General features: G+C 57.4%; 1 protein-coding gene across 1 annotated transcript in view; it reads right to left on the bottom strand.

The window, feature by feature from the left end:
* JAKMIP1 (janus kinase and microtubule interacting protein 1) overlaps positions 1–5,806 on the bottom strand; it is a 147,277-nt gene extending 141,471 nt beyond the window's left edge. Inside the window, exon 1 of the mRNA XM_069495869.1 lies at positions 5,510–5,806. The gene's annotated coding sequence lies outside the window, so the exon portion shown is untranslated. The remainder of the gene's footprint in view (positions 1–5,509) is intronic.
* Positions 5,807–7,435: the final 1,629 nt, after the last annotated feature.

Consider the following 7,435-nt stretch of genomic DNA (forward strand, 5'->3'; position numbering starts at 1 on the left):
AAACAAGGTGCCAACAGGGATGGGGAGGCAGAGCAGCTCCCCGGGTGGGCAGGAGACCTCCCCAAAGAGAAGTTAAAGCTGAGATGAGAAGGGTGAAGGAAGCCAGCTGGGGCCAGGGAAGGGGGAGCATTCCCAACAGCAAACAGCAAACACAATGCTCGATGGATGCTGCAGCGGAGTCTAGCATGTTCCAGGAGCCAACGGAAAGGTGGCCAGGGCTCTCTGCACACCACCACTGTCCCACTGGGCCATTCCGCTGGCCCCAGTTCACCCCGCCTGCCTCACGCACTCCCATACTCTTGCTTGGAAAGTGAGGACCCCCCAAACCCCTCTCCAGATTTCAAGAACAAGTCCAGGCTGGAGGCTCCCGGCACAACGTTCAGCGTGGAGGGGACACTCACAACTGTTTGATGACAGGCTGGATTGGTGAGCTAATGAGTAGGGGAGGAGGGAGTGGAAAAGCCAGCAGAACAGGACCTGGACACCCCAGGCTCTGGGAAGAAAATTTGAAAATTATGAACATTGCCTCAAACACTAGTCACAACAGCTAAAAGCTGAAAACAACCCAAGTGTCCATCAACAAATAAACAGACAAACTGTTATATACATTCAATGGAATGTCATTCAGCCATGAAAAGGAATGAAGCACTGACACAGGCTACAACACGGGTGAACATTGAAAACATCATGCTCAGTGAAAGAAGCCAGTCACAAAAAGCCACGAACTATCTGGTTCCATTTACATGAAATATCCAGAACAGGCAAGACCACAGACATAGAGAGCAGACCAGTGGCTGCCAGGGGCCAGGAGAGAGGAAAGGGGAAGTGACTGCCAGTGGGTACAGTGACTGCACTGGCAGTGACGAAAATATTTTGGAATTAGATAGAGTTGATGGCTGCGCAAATTGTGAATGTACTAAATGCCACTGAGTTGTACACTTTAAAATGGTTAATTTTATGTTATATGAATTTCACCTCAATTTTTTTAAAAAGAGAAAGAAGGGGAGAACATGAATTTCTTCAATGTTTGAAACAGGCTGGGATGTCAAGAAATAAAATCCCATGTTGGAACAAGCGGCTACAAGTGACCAGCTTCCAGAAGCAAGAGGACAGGGTGGGGGAAGAGAGAAAACAGAGGGCCTAGGGCTAAATGAAGTGGAAAGCTACTTACCAGATCATTCCTTGCCTCCGCTGGCAACCCCTCACAATCCCCTCAGGAAGCAAGACCCCCCTGAGTGATGCGTCCCACCCCCTCCAGCCCTGACTCAAAATGCAGCCCGGGGAGCAGCTCAGAGGCCAGCGCACTGAGCCAGCACGTCCCTGTGACCTGGCAGGCACAAGGGCATTTCTGCCACGACGAGCCCCCGCTGGCAGTCCCTGGCTGGTGCACACAGAACCCTTTTCATCCCTTAAGGGGCCCTGGCCAGTCTGGGCCCTGGGAGAGAAGAGAGCAGGCAGCTGTCCCACCCCTGGTCCTCCACAGCCAGCTCGGGAGCTTTGGGACACACGGTAGGTCCTGAGAGTGCCTCTGGGCCCTGGAGAGGACGAAGAGACCATCTTAGGCCACCCGAGAGGAAAGACCTAACACCAGTAGGCCATGGTGCCCGACGGGGGACAAGGCACCGCAGCTCCTGCCCGCCCCACAATGCTAGATGAGGTCCTTCCCCCATTCTATCCCATCCTCCCACTGTGTGACTCGCAGGGATGAGGACTGGGGTTGTCCCCATCTCCCAAAGGAGGAAAGTGAGTTGCAGGGGGTGCAGGGGCCGCAGACACTTGTACAGATGCTCTGGCAAATGGCAGAGCCAGTGCCCACGCCCAAGGCTGACATCAAGTCTCCTCTGCTAAAGGATGATTAACGTTTGCTTTTCTCTACAAAACTCTCGCAAGGCAGCATGGGGTAGTGGTTAAGAATGTGGGCTGCCAGTTTGGGATGACGGAAAGTTCTGGAGATGTATGGTGGTGATGGTTGCACAATAATGCAATTGTACTTAATGCCACTGAACTGTACACTTAGAAACGGTTAATACATTAACCAATATTAAACATTATATATTTAACATAAAAATATTTTAAGAATTGATCTGGTGCCGATCCATTAAGACATTGTCAACAAATTTTAAAAACCAGGTTATCATACATACTACATTCTCTAAATATGGTCAATTAGATGCTAATAAAAAATATAAATTCCCCTTCCTCCAGAAAAAGAATGTGGGCTTCTTAGCTTCAAATCCCTCTTCTGAAATCCACCAGCTTTGTCACCTGGGAGGCTTCAGCCGTCTCTGTGTCCCTCTATTAAGCAGAAATGCACGTGCGCCGCCCTCTGGGGCTGAATGAGCCCAATCAGATCAGCAGCAGCAAACTCCTGTCAGGGGCCAGGCAGCAAATGGTTTTGGCTTCACGGGCATCCACTCCAGCTGCTCAGTTCTGCTAGTCTGGAGCAAAGGCAGCCACAGACCCTAGGTACACAATGGGCATGGCTGTGTTCCAATAAAACTTTATTTACCAAAACTCTCAGCATAGATCCCGGCCCTCGGTAAGTGTTTCACAAATGTTAACTGTTATAGTAGAGAAAAATGACATTCATTTCAATTCACTTCTGTAGACTTATGAAAGGGAGAATATTTGTTGTTGCTGTTCCGAAAATAAACACTAACACCAAAGGCAAAAGCAGAGCCCCTATCCCCACTGGAGGGCTGCCCCTCCCTCACTGAGCTGACCCTGGCGGACACCCGCCCTCCCTCTTCTACTCTCAGGTGATTACCTCGGTGGCCGCTCCCACAGCACTCTTCTGCTTCCCGCCTCCTGAACGAGGGGCTCCTAACCCAGCCCCTTCACAGCATGAGGCCCCCCGAGCCCCCTTTCCTGTCCCTGCCCTCCCCTCCAACCCTCGGTCCCTACACTGTGCACCTGGCCTTGGAAAAGCATGAGCAGAGAGAACATTTTCTGAAGGCACCCAGGGCTGGAGTAGGATACCAAGGTCCCACTGCCTGCCAGCCCTGGGGTCATTTCTCGAGCCTCCGATTACAGCAACACCACTGGCCACTACTGACATCACTGTGACATGCTTCCATGAGAAGCACCAAAAAACTTCCTCTGATTTATTTCTCTTGGCCACCCTGTCGGAAGGTCCTTTGTCCATTACAGGGGTCAGTGTGCTACATGGGGCAACACCTGAGGTCTGGAGTGAGGGCGCCCCACTGCTGACACCCCCACTGCCAAGACTCTGCTCCTCCTTGCCGGGTGCTCACATAAGCTCATCCTGAGTGCCTCTGTGCAGCTAAAATGACATAACCCGCGGCAGGAGTGGGAGGTGAAGCAACGATAGCTATTTTCCTTATGTGACCTTCATTCCCATTCTCCAGAAAAAGGAACTGGGCACCTCCCCAGGAAGACAGAGCCCCCACCAAGGTGGGGCCACCTCATTGTGTCCCCAGCCTCTAGTGGGCAAGATCTGCCTAAGGAAAAACTACACAAACACATATTATACTATATATGTATAAAAAGTTCTAAGAGAGCACAGATGTGAGAACCACACAATCTGCTTGGCAGAGCCAGGGAAAACCACAACGAAAGTAACATGAGAGCTGGGCTTCATCGTATGAATAGGAGTTCCCCAGATAGACAAGGGAAGGGAACATTTTTTGGAGGAAAAAAACAGCACACGGGGGAAAAACTTGTGTGAAGAAGACATATCTACAGAACACAGAGGTTGCAAGTGTGGCTGAGACAGTGGCAGGGAAAGGGGACAGATGGCCCAGGGAAGCTGGGTTGTGGGGAACCTGTGAGGCCATGGGGGCAGTGGGAGCACAGATAGTTGTGAAGGAGGAAATGACAGTCATCTCACTTGCTGTGTCTACACTGTGATCTTTTGGGGCTTCTAGCTATAAAAGACTCCAGGTTAAGAGTTACCCCAGACTCTGGAGCAGAGACATTCAGCATGCAGACCAGGCACAAAAAACTTTCCAACAATTCATGAGCCCCTCCCCTGGGTGGTACAACCTGAGTTTTCTGCAGAGCTGGGCGAGGATCCTGGAGGGGGGCGGGTCATGACCACTCCACTCCAGCCCCTCCCCAAACGTGCCCCTCCTCCTTGTCCATCCCAGCTAATGGAACCGCCCCCTCCCCAGCCCAGGCCCCTGGAGGAAGGGCCAGTTCCTCCCACAGCCTCGCCCTCCACACCAGTGGTTCACTCTGACTTAGGGGGATGACCCCTCATGCTGACATTCACTGTGGAGGGGGGCTGAGGCTGCTCCTCCCCTCCCCACCTCCTCTCTGGTCTGTGAAGCAGAGGCCATCACACGGTGACAACACATGGGACCGCTCTGCCATGTAGGTGACCTCAGGCCGAGCAAGGGGCTCTTCTTGACCTTGGTCTACAAGGAGCTGGGCAGATGAAGGAAGGGCGTTTCTGGAGAGGGAACAGCACGAGCAAAGGCCAAGGACAGTGTGCCTGTGAGTGTGCGCAGAAGGGCGGGTGGCGGTTACATAGAGTATCACGGAGCCTTAAGAGCCCAGAGAGCCGGGCAGAGGCTGGCACAGCGCCGAGGCTGGCCGAGCCTTCGGGAGAGGGGCGGGCTAGAATGTGTGGGGAGGGAGGTTCCTCTAAAGCAGAAAAAAAGCTCCAGCCTGGCAAGCAGCCTCTATAGGGGGTGACAAGGCCCGATCCTCAGAAGCGCACAGCAGGGAGGACGGATCTATAGAATGACTGAGCGAGGGACTGGGGGCCAAGGCCACAGCACCGAGGCTGGCCAGAGAGGCCCGGCATGGGACCTGGCCTGGCACGGCGGGAGTCAACCCTTGCGTGCCATCTCCGGAGGCCCAGTGTGCCCAGGACGAGCTGGCCCGGCAGGAGGGTGGGTACCAGCCTTTCTTCGCATCTCTCCAGCCTTCTCCCCGGCGCCCACGTGGGCGGAGCAGCGTGAGGGTGTGCGTGGCAGGGGCCTCAGCAGCCTGTGCAGTGCGTGGGGCGGGGGTTCGGGCAGGGCAGCCTCACCCTGTGGGCGGCGCGGGCCCCCGGCTCCATCCTCTGCCACCTCGGCAGGGATCAGGGGACTGTGACCTACCGGGCGGAGGACACGGAGACCGCCGGCCACGCCCCCGCGCCACTCCCCGGAGGCTCCGTATGGGGACCCCCCCCCACCGCTCCTTGGCTCGCAAGCGCAACAGAGGAATGGAAATAGGGGTGGCGTGAGGGAAAGAGGGGGGCTGGGGCGGGACAAGGAGAGGTGCTGGGGAAAGCGACTCGGGGTTGGGAGATGTTGCAGGGGATCTGGAGAGGGTGGGGGATGGGAACGGAAGGGTGGGGGACTACAAAGGTGGGATGCGAGAGTGGAAGGGGGATCGGGACCGGGCGCGACCGCTGAAGGAGGAGAAGGTGGGCGACGGGGCGGGGCGGCGCCGGTCTCCGCGTCCCTCGCCGCCGGGTCCGCCCCTTCGTCGCAGGGTCCTCGGGTCCCCTCCGGCCAACACGCGCCTCCCACCCTCCGGGCGCACCTGTACCCACCTGCTGGGCGCTCGGGCCCGAGCCGGGCAGCAGCAGCGGGCGTAGCGAGCGCAGCCCCGCGCCGCATCCTCTGGCTGCCCCCTCCCGGCTGCGAGCTTACGCCGCTGTTGCCGCCGCCGTTGCCGCCGCCGCCGCCTTAAAAAGGACAAAACGGATCAGAAAATGAATGCATGCAAAAAAAATCGTAGAAAGCAACTGAAGAGGACGGGCAGACGCGCGCGCGGTCCTGTGTAGCGCGGGTAGGGGCGGCGGCGCCGGTGACCGCGCTCGGGCAGGCGGCCGGCGCGTGCCGCACGCTCCCGGCTGCAGCTCCCTAGGCTGTAGGCGCCGGGCTCGCAGCAGGCCCCGCCTCTCCCCCGGGGCGCCCCTCCGATTGGTCCGTCCTCCTGCCAGTCAGGGAGGGGGCGGACGCCCGCCCCGCCCCCGCCCCGAGCCCACGCCGGGAGCCTTACCGCGGCCGCGGGAGGAGGCGGGGGCGGCCGAGCGTGCGCACTGGGTCCCGCAGCCCAGCCGGCGGGGGCTGGGGTGCCCCGCTGTGCGCCCCCAGCCCCTCCGGGGGTCCCGGCGCCTCACCCGGGCGGAGCAGGGGGGCTTTCAAGGTCCAGTCCAGGCCGAGGGCCCCAGGACGCTCGGCCCTGCCCTCCGCGGGCCCACACGGGAGGGGTGTGTGTGTGACCCGGGCCTGTGGCCATCCTGGGCTATCAGCGGTGGGGGAAGACTCGACAGCGCGCAAATTTTCCCCTCTGGTACGGATGAGAAATCTAAAGGTAAAAGGTTCAGGCGAAATGCTAAAGGTGACAGAGCCGGCAGGTGGCAGAGCCCCCCCACCGCGTCTTCATCCCTGGGCAAGGCCACGTCGCCAGATAATAGGGGATGAATAATGCGATGTCCAGCTGAGACTCGCAGTAGCATCAGGGCCAGCTAGGCAAAGACCCATTAATTTGCTGTCTTTCGACAAATATTAAGCCCCTGCTGTGTACCAGGTAGTCACCAAGAAGTAAGTGAACAGCGGGGAGACGGACAAGGACACCCACACAAAGGGAGCAGCCTGGTCAGCACTTTGGCTGGCAAAACACACGGCATATTTGAGAATCTGGAAAAGTGGTGTCCGGGCCCCAGAGGCAAGTGGGAGAGTGGAAGATGGGTGGGGGGTGGGCGGAGACCAGGTCGGGTCGGCTGTGGGGATTAGTTCACCCTGAGACTGTCTCACCTGGAAGGAGGTATGCGGGACAACTGTCAGATTAATATTTTTAAGACGTACAAGTCAGGATATGCCATGTCGAGCCGCAGTAACAAGCAAGCCCAAATCTCACTGGCTTGTTTCTCGCCCACGCTGCACCTCCTACCTGCTTCAGCGGGGCTCTGTCCGCCGCGGACAGGCGGAGCCCGGCCGGTGGGGCCGTCTTAGCCGAGCACCAGAGGGCAGCAGCTGTGTGAACGAAGAACCACAAGTCGCACTGGCCTTTAAAGCTTCCGCCCGGAAGAGATACACATCACTTCTCCTCGCGTTTCATTGGCCAAAGCCAGTCACGTGGCCATGCCTGCCCCGCCCCCGCCCCCCCCCCCACAGGGAGGGCAGTGCAGACCTTCCATGTTCCAAGGAGTAGGGAAGAACCAGAATATTTGTGAACAGACCTGAGCAGTGGTTGGCAGACACACTGGCTGCCTGTGGAGGTGGCTGAAGGCGACAAGCTCAGCGGCAAGGAGGCAGAGTGGGGCGTGGCTTTGGTCACGAGGGGAAGCGGAGCATCAGACAGGTGTAACTGGTGGGGTGGGCAGGGCATGCTCATGGCCCAGACATGAGCAGGAGGAAGGAGCCCAGGTGTTATGGGCTGAATTGTGTCCTCCTAACCCCCTCCAAAAAATGAGTAATATATGTTCAAGTTCTAACCCTCAATAACCTCAGAATGTGACCTTACTTGGAAA

Source organism: Eulemur rufifrons, chromosome 20 (assembly GCF_041146395.1).
Source record: "Eulemur rufifrons isolate Redbay chromosome 20, OSU_ERuf_1, whole genome shotgun sequence".
Classification (NCBI taxonomy): domain Eukaryota; kingdom Metazoa; phylum Chordata; class Mammalia; order Primates; family Lemuridae; genus Eulemur; species Eulemur rufifrons.